Raw genomic sequence first — 13,479 nt, forward strand, 5'->3', positions numbered from 1 at the left:
GCAGCTTTTTTGACATGATTAATTTTGCACTAAAGATTGCTTTTATTCTTCATGTTTGCAAACATGCCTTCTTTCTTATGAAAGAGCTACGCACTGAGGATTTAAGTGGTTTCTGAGAAAGGTTGACCATGTATTATAAGAAATAAAGTACTCCTTTGGTGCATGCTAAGAATATATGTACGTTGCCTCTGAGTTCTCTAACCTTATAAATGAACTCGGCCTCGTTTCTCTAAACTATGATTATTAGTCAGTGACTTTCAATATCCTTATTATGTATGACGGGGGTACTTTATCCTGTCTAAGGCAGAAATGATAGCGTGTGGAAAATAGTTTTACGGAAACATTTGCATAGCACCAAATAACGTGTCTTGATTTGTTTTGAGGTTACTAAAATTTTTGTTTCCATCACATTTCAGTATTTCAAAAAAGAGCTTCATTTGTGTTTTCCTAACTACCAGTATTTGAAATATTTGGCCGGGTATTTAACAGTTATTTAAATGTTATGTTAGAAATGGAACGGACATCCTACATCTTTTCTTTTCGCACTCCCTGTACCCCTGCAAGATTGTCACATAGTTCACTTTACAAAATCCTCTATGAAACCAGTTTCCAGTTTAGAAGAATAAGCAGCAATTTGTCAGAGGACACAGCCTGACAATGTGACAAGACAGAAATAACATGGAAAAAAAGCATCTTTATAGTTCATTTACCTTCTGAACTCCAGCATGATTATATGGCGGGTGCTGCAGCCCTCCAGTACTCCTGCTCCCAGTGCCTAGACTTGCTAGCCATTGCACCTCTCATAGAATGCGCCTGAAATTTCTGCAAATCAATGCAAGTTGATTGCATAGTCCATTTAACCCATCTAGCAGTCATAGCTGTAGAAACCGCTTTAAAAGGTTTTACAAATTAAATCAAAAGTTGTTCATTTCCATCACTGCGAAATTCACCCATCCTGCATTCGTACTCCTTCGTGCAATTCACCACACATAGATTTTTACAAGTGTCAAATTTTGGGTAGAAAACTGTTTCAGACATCGTCTTTGTACTCTTCGTAATCTCGAAATGTAACTCCAGACGCATCATAAACTGTTTCTTACCTCTAAAGCCTTTACATCCGACACTCATCGACAGGACCCCAAACTGTTCTATTAGGAAGTTTACCACTTCCACTATACGAGCCTCCAGACAAGTGAGCACCTCTCCTGGTGAACCTTCAGTAAAACTCTTGGTATCATTGGGAAGGGGGGAAAACGCATATGTGTTGGTTCCCTTCCATGTTTGAAGGAAAGCATACAGTGCTAGGGCCCGCGGATCTGGCATTCAACTGAAGTAACTTTCTATTTGATATGTCAGTCTGCTGCGCAAATAGAGCTAACTTTAGGGGACCCAAATTTTTGATGAACTTCTGAAATAATCTGTGTTCAGCTTCCAATCGCTGTAGTCTCGCAAAAACTTTCAACTAGAATCTGCACTGACATTTGCCTTCCCAGGAAAATGTTCTCCCTTCAGGTTGATTTTGTTTTCTAGATAAAATAGCCAAAGTTTCTTTCTCTGAAGATCTTGTGCCACCTGGACAAAGGTATAGATGCAACTACAGAAACATTGTCATTCTTGAGCAGCACTGCTCTGCCATGCAAGCACTAATTGAAACTCATAAGGGTATAAAGCCCCACTGTTAACTCTAAATAGTTTATATGAGGAGACCTCTTTGTGTATGACCTCAGGCCACCAGTATCCTGAGAACCAAGACGAACACCCTAGCCAAGTGAGCTCGCATCCGATTCCAACACAAAATCTGGACAGCAGCCGACAATCGCTCTGCCATTCCACGCATCCAAGTTTTCCAACCGCCATGTTAGCTCTGCTATGGCCTCTCCATCTAGGACTCCTTTGTTCCCATACCACAATCGTTCCTGAAGGGCTCTGGCTTTTTTCCCTCTGCAAAGCCCGGTAGTGTAAAGGGCTTCAAAAGCTCATCTGAAAAGAATATAAGACTTAAAAGTCTGGTTAGTTCCCTCAATGAAATGGACTCCTGTCTGAGTGCGAACCTTATTTCCTTTTGAATTTTGGCGATCTTCTTTAACGGTAATAGAAGAGCATTCACAGTGTCTATCATGAAGCCCAAGAATTCCAGGGATTTGGAAGGTGTTAGTGGAGATTTATCTCTGTTGACAATAAACCAAAAATTTCCAAGAGGGAGATAACTATGTTCATATCCTTCAGAATTTGCATATGACATTGGGACATAAGCAGAATGTCGTCCAAATACATGATCATCCGAATGCCTCTCTCTGACATACAAAGCTACGGTCCTCATAATTTTTGTGATGCACCATGGTGCTGATGAGGGGCCGAAAGGGAGAGCGCAGAATTAAAAAAAAAGGCAACCCTGCCAGAAGAACTGGAGGAAATGGTTGTGTTTATTGGCTATTGGGCTCATAAAATAAGCATCTTTTAGATCTAGTTCCACGAGCCAATCTTCTTTCAATAGCAAGTCTTTTAGAAGATGGATGCCCTCCATCTTGAAGTGTCTGTAGACTAGGAACCTGTTCAAATGCCTTAAATTTATTACGGATCTCCAACCCTTGTCCTTTTTTTCTACTAAGAATAGCATTCTCTGTTAACGGAATTTGAACTATAGCTCCTTTCTGTAACCAGTTTCTATCTCTTCTTCCACAATGAGTTTCTGAGCAGGGTTTAGACGCAGATCTCTTGGACAAACTGATTGATTGTTTTGATTGGTGTCTGAAACCCCCAGATCTTGTGTTATTGTTTGCCAAAAGCAGAAAAAGTATTTGAGGCGTCCTCCTACTTTTAGTTGGGAAGAATATGAATTTGTGGTGCTTACCTTGATAGCCTGAAGAGGGGTGACCATGAGCTCTGCTGCCTCTGCCATAAAAGCCTGGGCTGAAAAATTTCTTCCTTGGTAACCTCAGCCAAGGCCTCTAGATTGTCGGTAGAAGTGGGACCTTTGTGATGGGAGGCAGACAGAAAGTCCCCTTCTGCCAGCCCATCCAAAAACATTTTGGTTGAAAACCTTACACATATTTGATTGAGCCTTGTCTAAGACCGTAAAGGTTGCAGCATATTTACTTAATTTCTTGATCATATCTTCACTGAAATAAGACCTTTTGGATTCAGTGAAGGTTCCTGCTCAGCCAAATCACCCAGTTTTGGACTAATCTTTAAAAGGACGACTCTTCGCCTTTCAGTATTTAGAACGGCATTAGCATTGCCCAGTAGGACCATTGCTGTTTGACTCCATCCTTTAAGTAAAGCGAAGTTCAAGGGGACTTCATTGACGTGAGTGTCTTTAGTCATATCAATGATCCCAGCTGGAGGACCCACTACATCTAGGAGTCGGTCTTGACATGGTTTTAGAGACCTTTTTAAGGCCTTTTCTCAGGTCTCTATCTTACTTTAATAGGAAGGTAATCCGTTCCGGGTCTAGGTTGGGTGTGAGGCAAGTTTTATCGTGAATAATTGGGTGGGAGCATTCCACTTAATAAAAAATTTCTGGCTGTCTTGTCAAGAGGATTTCAAATCCATTTCTTAATGACTTTGGCTACATGCTCTTGTGGACACCATTCCGTACATCTCTTTCCCCAAAGGATCCATGATCACACCCTTTGATGAAGAGGAGAGTTTCTCTTCCATGAACAAATCATCCAGGTCAAGCTCATCATCATAAAGGTCTAGGACATACTCGTCCAGGGGTCTTCCAGGATGGAATTCCTCCTCACATTAATCATAGAATTGTACATCACAAGGGGAGTCTGACTCAAATCTACAGTTCAAGGTAATATTTGTTTTTGTGCTGCGTAGGGCATCCATCCTTTTTGAGGTGCTTAGATCTCACTTCTCTTTGAGGTGCTTATGGCCTCTGCTCTGGTTGAGGTGCTTCGACCTCCCACTTTTCTTTTATTTTTTATAAACCATAGTTTCTCTTTCAGAGTCATCCATATGTTTAGTTTCTCTTTTCCTCTTACCCCCTTTGTTATGTATGAGAATGTCTGGTGAGGTGGTTTCACAGACCCTTGAGGAGTAATTTCACTAATAAGAGGATCTCTGACAGACATGACTTGGTCCTAAGTTTCTGTAACACGTGCACATTTCCTGCTGAATCATTTTTAGGTTGAGCGTAAGCGGTTGACCTTGTGTATGCTTAGCACTGATTCATGTGCTGGGAGTTTTCTGTATTTCTTGCACCAGTTGATGTGCTGGGTGTCTTATGTTTTTTCTTGCACCAATTGATATGAAGGGCGTCCTGTATTTTTCTTCCACTGATTGATGTGCTGGGTGTCTTGTGTTTAGGTCGAGCGTAAGCGTTCAACTTGGTGTATACTTAAGTATACTTCTACTGTGGCTTAAAGCTATTTCATTTGTTGGTTGCAGTGTCCTTTAAAAATTCTTGCTCGCTAGTGGTCAGTTTTCCTTCCTTTCTCTGTTTCAGAGCAGTGACCAACTTCTGTATTGTTCTGCTTTAGTTTCTTTATCTGTTGCTGTGATGGACTTTTTTTTATTATTTCTTTGGTGCTCCCCATCACTGTGGGTGTTTTAGGCTGGTATCTGCCTGCCTTTTATTGCAGCATTCAGTTCCTCCCTTCTCTTCCAATGTTGCTGACATTTGTTTTGGTGTTATTCCAGTGCTGTCCTAGTTTACCTCTGGCTCCTAAAATAAGCTTATTTTGCCAAATAAACAACTAGTCATTTAGCTCACTGCTCAGGAAAGCCACAATATGCCCTTTCTGGTAGATTGTAGCTAAATCTAGAAGCAATGATGTGAAACTTGCTTAGCCTTGCATCTCATCTCCAGGCTCTCTCCAGGGCCCCTCCTTGCCAGCACTCACGACATCGCACACAGGGCACTGTTTATCTCCTTTATTGGGGCCATAACTCTTCCTAGGCTGCTCTGCTCCTTCAAATGCTAGGCAAGAATGCTCGCAAGACTTTTCATTCTGTTAAAATAAAAAGAAAATACTTTCCAGCCTGTCCAGACATTTACACAACGCGAGGTAGTGCAGTCATCGGTTTCTCCTCAAGGACTTGTGATTTCTGATGTCAGTAGCCACCAGTGACCACCAAACATGGCAGGAAAAGATGAAATTATGAGACAGGGTTGACTAATTTATGTGGCAATAAAAGTCCAGTTCTGAATTTACAAAGCCAATAGCTCTTAACTCAAGAAAATGCGAGACCTGTTGCATTACAAATGCTTGTTTTAATTATTTATTTATTATTTCTGCCCTGAAAATATTCAAGGGGACCTTCATCCTCAGACATGCTGCCCAGAAATAAGGTCTACCGTAGTAGACCCTGCGGTAAAGAAAAGAAAAGAATGTTTTTGGACCTTTTTAAGATTTTTGTCTGAAAATATCTTAAGATAATAATTACTTTAAGATATTAACAATATATTAACTATTTAACCAAACCCAACAGTTGTCAGTCCGAATTAGTGAAGAAAAAACAGTAGTAGAACGAATTAAGCGTTGAGGGCCAGCTGTGCGGGGATAACTGTCAGCTATGAACCGGAGATCGCAACTGTTGACTGAAATTTTTGACACGTTACGATCTAGCACAGCGTCGATGTCTAGAGCGTGTATACTTATATTTTTCCCAACTAAAAATGCGGAGTGAATTCTCACGTTGGGACGGATTGCCATTGCCCAGCGTGCTTCTCTAATGGCTCTCGTAGCCTTGTGCAGCCTACATGGCTCAGCCAAAGTTGATTGGGGGCTGAAAAAGCAGTGTGGATGAGGCAATGTCCAAACCCGTCCGATCACGGACTGTAAGATGCTGTGACTACGGACGCAGCACTGTTGCGCCAGAAATGAGGTCTGATGCAGCCCAATCGTGGACGGCAAGCTGCGGCGATTGGAGGCCGAAATATTGATTGCGGTTGAGTTAAGGCGGCTCCATAGCGGACTGCAAGCAGCCGCAATCGCAGCCCGAGCATCAAACTCTGTAGAAAAGGGAGCACCCTTATCAATGCTTGAATTGAACTCCTAACCCACCGGTAAGAGTCAGGTGGCCATTAGGGGTTCTCTGGCTATAAAATATGCACACATTTTATAGTAAAATACAAAATAAATACTAAACATCAGCCTGAAAATATCAAAGCATTAAAAACTACACAAGTATAACAGGAATAAGTAGAAGATGATTCTTATCTGCAAGGAGCAGCATTTAAAAGAGGAAGAATACTGTCTACATTGACTGGTTATGTGTATTGAAGGTTCTATTCTAGAATGTTTTCTTTGTGATGGGAGTTGCTTATAAGTTCTTCATGGAGTAACATTAAAGTAATAATGCATAATGGGAGCCTCCTGTCTTGTAATGAAATTGTTTTGCTGCAAAAGAGGTTGTTCTGGACCCCAGGAAAGTGGAGGATGTCATAACAGCACAACTACCTAAATATGTGACCAAGATGCATAGATTAGTTGGTTGTGGTCACTTACAGTCCAAACCTGACATCCCTCACCAAACCTCAGAGAGCCGTTGACATCACATGCTCAATAGGAGTGGTTCAGCAAACAAAAGCGAGCATTCCAAGACCCCAAGAGGGCCCTCTTAGCTGACACCATGAACATATATGACCCCCTAAAAGAAAACAGAGCTGTCAGTAGATAGCATCTTCACAAGCCTTGGGCAGTCTGGCTGCGGGAAATTGGGTCTGTGGGCATCTGTTGAATATACAGTTTCCTGACTGCCACTAAATACCACCATGCACAGCTTGAGAAAGACGCCATTGGTTTGTTGTGGGGTTGTGGACACTTCCACATCTGTCTACTGTACCCACTTATAATTCACAAACTTTCCATTCCCTTTTTTCAAGGATCAACCTTCATACTGCCACCTTAGATTGAGAAGTGGATCCTACAATTGCATGAATGTCAATTCAACCTTTACATAGAAGCCAAGCCAAAACAATCCTACAGCCTTTTTATCAGTGCATCATAGCGAAACATCTGCCAAAGCTGTACAATTCAAGGACAATGAAGGGTGAAACCGGTCCTGGGTTGCTTTTGTTCCAGTTAAGGGTAGGCCTGGTCTGGCAGTTCATGCTGAGCTGTTCTGATTGGAGCAGGGTGAATACTGAAAACGATGGTTTAAACCTAGATCTCTGTGACTGGGGGTGAATGTTTGTATTGTTCAGCATTCTGTCCATCATCTGTTCTTTTTGTCTTTGTTTGGCTCCGTGGCATCCAAAACAAAGTGATGGACAGAATACTTGAATTAATCTCAGCCACTTGAAATCTCTCAAAGCCACATTCCAATCCATCGTTTGCATGGCTGGTGAAAAAGGATGGATTGGGATGCGACCGGAGAGCTTGCCATTGGCTGAGATTAATTTGAATATTCCTCATCACTTTTTGTTTGTTTAGTGTACGTCCCTAAAGGGCAAGGGTATGCACAGATATGGGTCTTGTGGCCACTGTGCAACTGGAACCAAGCTGTAACTGGCTGAGCCCCAATAGGGGTGAAACTGGTCCTGGACTGCTTTTGTTCCAGTTCGGGTAGGGCCTTGCCTGGCAGTTCATGCTGAACTGTTCTGATTGGAGCAGGGTGAATACTGATTTGCATGTGGCTCGATCCGACGGTGGGTGAAAAACAAAGGATTGGGATGCGGACCTCAGCGATTGCCAGTGGCTCAGATTTATTCAAACATTCCATCCATAGTCTTGTTTTTGTTGCCCCAAGTTTGACAGTATGGCCAGATGTGTGTTCTGTGCTCACTGTGCCACTGGAACCAAGCTGTACCTGGCTTGATGACCCCTAATAAGGGCAAAACTGGTCTTTGGGTGCTTGTGTTCTGGCTCTGTTAGGGCCTGGCAGTTCAGGCTGGGTCTGAACGACGGTGGCATGGTGGGCAAAAAACAGTTTATCAGATACAGACCTGAGTGATTGCCAGCGACTGAGATTAATTCAAGCATTTCATCCATTAGCTTATTTTTGTTGCCCTGAGTTTGATGGTATTCCCTAGATGTGGGTCTTGTGATCACTGCGCCACTGGAACCAAGCTGTACCTGGCTGATGAGCCCTAATAAGGGCAAAACTGGTCTTTGGTTGCTTGTGTCCTGGCTCAGTTAGGACCTGGTTTGGCAATTGAGGCTGGATCCGAACAACAGTGGCATGATGGGTGAAAAACAGTGGATCGGGATGCTGCCAGAGTGATTGCCAGCGGCTGAGATCAATTCAAGCATTTCATCCATCACCTAGTTTTCGTTGCCACACGGCTTCATGGTACCATGAGTAATTTAGAACAGTTATGGGGTTATCAGAAAGTTTAGGTTCCACAACAGCAAACTTGCACAGTGTAAGTTGTGAAAGGGCACAGGCTGCCATGAGTAAACTTTAGCACAGGAGTAAAGGGTGTGCAGAGTCTTTTTTCCACAAGTGCAGTCTATGACAAGGTGAGGGCTGTGTGGCCACATGGTGCTGTAAGCGCACTTTAAGACAGGGTCATGGGTGTATGGGCTGGCCACCTGGAGTTCAGTTTAGGACAGGGAACATCACCCGTGCTACCTAGGAAAGGGTGTTTAAGGGGCATGTGGCGTAGAGAATCCAGTTTAGGACTATGTGAGGAACGTACAGACTGTCTGGACACCGCCGCACCATAAGTGCATTGTAGGACAGTGTGAGTGAAATGTGGGATTCTGAAAGAAGACAGCAGCAGGTCTGTGGGCTTATTAGGGCTAAGGTGGACACCGAGACTGTTCACCAGCACAGGGGGAGATATTGCTTCAGTAATGCTGATGTTCAGAGGCCTAAGTCAGCTACTGGGTCCATTCTCCACCTCCTGGCCGAGATGTTGCCTCAGTGGCCATAGGTGGGTGCTGAGTCTGTTCTCCACCAGGGGGAGATGTTGCTTTAGTATTGTAGATGCTCAGGTGTCTGCTGCATCCGTTCACCACCACCAGCAGGAGATATTGCTTTAGGAATGCAGATGCTCAGAGGCCTAAGGTGGCAGCTGAGTTTCTCTTTTCCCTCCTCCACCAGGGGAGATGTTGCTTTTAATGCAGATGATCGGAGGCCTAAGGTGGCTGCTGAGTCTGTTCTGCACCAGGGGGAGGTGTTGCATCAGCAGTGCACGTCTTCAACAGGGAGGGGGTGGAGAAGGGAGGGGTTGCTAGGGTGGCCCATGAGTCCATTCACCACCACCACCAGGGGGAGATATTGATTCAGTCAAGCAGATGCTCAGGAGGCCTAGTGTGGCCGCTGACGCCGTTCTCCACCGGTGGAGATGTTGCTTCAGTATCACAGATGCTCAAGTGGCCACTTAGTGTGTTCTCTCCTTTCTGCAACAGGGGGCGGTGTTGTCTCAGTATTGCAGATGCTCAGGTGGCCGCTGAATGTTTTCTCTCCTTTCTTCACCTTTCTCCACCAGGGGGAGGTGTTGCCTCAGTATTGCAGATGCTCAAGAGGCCCACAGTGGCTGCTGAGTGTGTTCTCTCTGTTCTCCACCATGTGGGAGGGACGTTGCTTCAGTATTACAGATACTTCTCCTTTTCCTGGCACACACAGGCACCCTCTGACCCCCTCACCCACAGTGGTTTGCTATAGAAATGGGAGGATGGCTGCTCAGTCAGTCTCCAACATGCGGAGACATTGCTTCATTAATGCAGATGCTCAGGGGGCCTGAGGTGGCTGCTGAGTGTTTTCTCTCCTATGTCCATCAGGGGGAGATGTTCCCTCAATATTGCAGATGCTCTGGTGGCCTAAGGTGGGCACTGAGTCTGTTCTCTCTCCACCAGGAGGAGGTGTTAATTCAGTAGTCCAGATGATCAGGAGGCCTAGGATGGCTGCTGAGTCCATTCTCCTCCACCAGAGAGAGATGTTGCCTCAGTAATGCAGATACTCAGGTGGCTGCTTGAGTCTCTAAATATCTGTTCTCCCCTGGGGGTGGCGTTGTCTCAGTATTACAGGTACTCTTCCTCCTTTTCCTGGCACGCATGCGCTCTCTGCCCCTCTCACCTACAGCTGTTTGCTGTAGAAGGGGGAGGAAGGCTGCTGAGTCCGCTGTCCACTAGAGGGTAACGTTGCCTCAGTAATGCAGATGCTCAGAGGCCTAAGGTGGCTGCTGAATCCGTTCTTCACCAGGGGGAGATGTTGCCTCAGTAATGCAGATACTCCGGCGGCTGCTAAGTGTGTTCTCTCTGTTCTCCACCTGGGGTGTGGCGTGCTGAACGTTGCTTCAGTATTACAGATATGCCCCTCCTTTTCCTGGCGTACACAGGTGCGGTCAGCCCCTCTCACCCACAGCTGTTTGCTGCAGAGGTGGGAGGACCGCTCCATCCATGGGGAGATATTGCTTCATTACTGTAGATGGTCAGGAGGCCTAGGATGGCTGCTGTGTGTCTTCTCTCCTTTACACACCAGAGGAGGTTGCCTCAATATCGCAGATGCTTAAGAGGCCTAGCATGGGTTCTGAGTCTGTTCTCTCCTTTCTCCACCAGTGGGAGATGTTGCTTTAGTATTACAGATGCTCTCATTTTCTTGGCGCACACAGGCGCTCTCACCCGCCGCTGTTTTCTGTAGAGGTGGTAGGATGGACTCGGAGTCTATTCTCCACCAGGAGGAGACATTGCCTCATTAATGCTGATGCTCAAGAGGATGAGGGTGGCTGCTGAGTGTGTCCCCTCCTTTCTCCTCCAGGGGGAGATGTTGCTTCCTCCTTTTCCTGGCGCACACGCACACGCTTTCTGCCCCTCACCCACTGCTGTTCGCTATAGAACTGGGAGGAAGACTGCTGAGTTCCTTCTTCTCCACAGGGAGCTGTTGCCTCCGTAATGCAGATGCTCAGAGGCCTAAGGTGGCTGAGTCCGTTCTCCATCAGGGGGAGAGGTTAGCTCAGTAATGCAGATATTCAGGTGGCTGCTGGGTCTCTTCTCTGTTCTCCAGTAGGAGGAGAGGTTCCTTCAGTATTACAGATACTTCCTCCTTTTTCTGGCACACACAGGGTTTCTCTGTCCCTCTCACTCCCAGCTGTTCTCTGTAGCAACAGGAGGATGCTTGCAGAGTCTACTCTCCCCTAGGGGGAGATGTTGCCTCGGTAATGCAGATAGTTATGGGGCTGCTGACTTGTTTTCCTCTGTTCTGCACTAGGGGGAGGTGTTGCTTCAGTATTACAGATGCTCAGCAGGTTGCTGAGTCCATTCTTCACCAGGGGGAGACGTTTCCTCAGTAATGTAGATACTGCCTCCTTTTCCTGGCCCACTCGGGCACTCTTCCCCCCTCTCACCCACAGCTGTTTGCTGTAGAAGTGGGAGGATGGTTGCTCAGTCCGCTCATGATTAGGGGATGTTGCCTCAGTAATGCAGATGCTCAGTGGCTTATGTTGGCTGCTGAGTCCCCTCTCCCCCAGGGGAAGATGTTGCCTCAGTAAAGCAGATACTCATGGGGCTACGGAGTCTCTTCTTTGTTCTCCACTAGGGGGAGGTGTTGCTGAAGTATTACTGATGCTCTGAGGTTCCTGAGTTCATTTTCTGCTAGTGTAGACGTTGCCTCAGTATTACAAATGCTCTTCTTTTTAGGTCGAGCACGCAAGTGCTTTGACCTGTTTTAAGTATTGTGGGCTTTTAACCAAACCCACCGCACGCACATCACTTTCATTTGTTCGTAGGCTTGCCATTCAAAAATCCTTTATCATGGGTAAATGCTTTACGTTTGTCCTGCCTTGGGGAGCTTTTGTTCCCGCCTTGCAGACTGACCCTGTTACACGGATAATTGCATGATTGATGATATGCTTCACTGCGAGCAAACTTCTTTTTCCTTTTGTGTGTCTCCTTCGCACTCATGGTGGTCATGGCCCTTTCAGTTGGCTCACTTATGTCAACTGTTTAACTTTTTATTTCAATTTATGTGGCAAGAAAAGTCCAGTTAGGAATTTACAACGCTAATAGCTCTAACTTGAGCAAACGCGAGACCATTGCATTGCTTTTTTTTCTGGCACACTCAGGCTCTCTCCAGCCCTCTCCCCCCCCAGCTGCTCCTTGTAGAAGTGGGAGGAAGGCTGCAGAGTGTGTTCTCAATCAATCACTTCTGTTGTGTGACTTATCCCCCATGGGGTCTCAAGGTGCTGTTGCGGGCTTGCTGCTCACTCGATAAACCAGGTCTTGAGATCCTTCCTGAACTGTTTCAGTATGTTGGCCTGTCTGAGGTTGAGTGGGAGCGTGCTTCATGTCCAGGGTGTGATATAAGAGAAGGATCTGCCTCCAGCGGTGCTCTTCCTGATTCTGGAGATGGCAGCGAGTTGGAGCTACCTGGTGGGGGTGTAGAAGGTCAGGCAGTGGTTGAGGTAGGTCTCCTTTCTCCACCAGGGGAGACGTTGCCTCAGTATTACAGATGGTCTCCTCCTTTTTCTGACACACACACACAGGTGCTCTTTGCCCCCTGTCACCCCTAGCTGTTCGCTGATGAAATTGGGATGAAGGCTGCTGAGTGTGTTCTCTCCTTTCTCCACCAGGGGGAGACTTTGCTTCAATAATACATGTGCTCTACTCCTTTTCCTGGCGCACTCAGGTGCTTTTCCCACCTCTCACTCACAGCTGTTAGCTGTTGAAGTCGGGAGGGAGGCTGCTGAGTGTTCTCTCCTTTATCCACCAGGGGGAGACATTGCCTCAGTATTACAAATGCTTTTCCTGGCACACACTGGCGCTCTTCACACCACTCACCCCTAGCTATTTGCTGTAGAAGTGGGAGGAAGGCTGAAGCTGAGGAGTGTGTTCTCGCTGTTCACCAGGGGGAGGTGTTGCTTCAGTATTGCAGATGCTCCCCCCTTTTCCTGGCGCACCTAGGCACTCTTCCCACCTCTCACACACAGCTGTTAGCTATTGAAGTCGGGAGGAAGGCTGCTGAGTGTGTTCTCTCCTTTCTCCACTAGAGGGAGATGTTGCCTCAGTACTACAGATGCTCAGGTGGCGGCTGAGTTTGTTCTTGCCGTTCTCCACCAGGGGGAGACGTTGCCTCACTATTGCGGATGCTCAGGTGGCTGCTGAGTCTCTTCTCTCTGTTGTCTACCAGGGGGAGGTGTTGTATCAATATTGCAGATGCTCCCCCACTTTTCCTGGCACACACAGGTGCTTTTTCCACCTCTCACCCACAGCTGTTAGTTGTAGAAGTGTGTTCTCTCCACAGGGGGAGACGTTGCCTCAGTATTGCAGATACTTCCTCCTTTTCCTGGCACACAGGCGCTCTTCCCACCCACAGCTGTGGGCTGTAGAAGTGGGAGGAGTGTGTTCTCTCCTCTCTCCACCAGGGGGAGACGTTGCCTCAGTATTACAGATGCTCTCCTCCTTTTCCTGGCACACAGGCGCTCTTTCCTTCCACTTCTACTGCTAACAGCTGTGGGTGTAGTGTTCTCTCCTGTCTCCACCAGGGGGAGATATTTCCTCATTATCCACCAGGTGGAGACGTTGCTTCAGTACTACAGATGCTCTCCTCCTTTTCCTGGGGTGCACAGGCTCTCTCCACCCC

General features: G+C 46.1%; 1 protein-coding gene across 3 annotated transcripts in view; it reads left to right on the forward strand.

Moving 5' to 3' along the window:
* Nucleotides 1–13,479, forward strand: part of PTPA (protein phosphatase 2 phosphatase activator) — a 267,104-nt gene that overhangs the window by 60,363 nt on the left and 193,262 nt on the right. The window lies entirely within an intron of this gene.

This window comes from Pleurodeles waltl, chromosome 6 (genome assembly GCF_031143425.1).
Source record: "Pleurodeles waltl isolate 20211129_DDA chromosome 6, aPleWal1.hap1.20221129, whole genome shotgun sequence".
Taxonomy (NCBI): Eukaryota; Metazoa; Chordata; class Amphibia; order Caudata; family Salamandridae; genus Pleurodeles; species Pleurodeles waltl.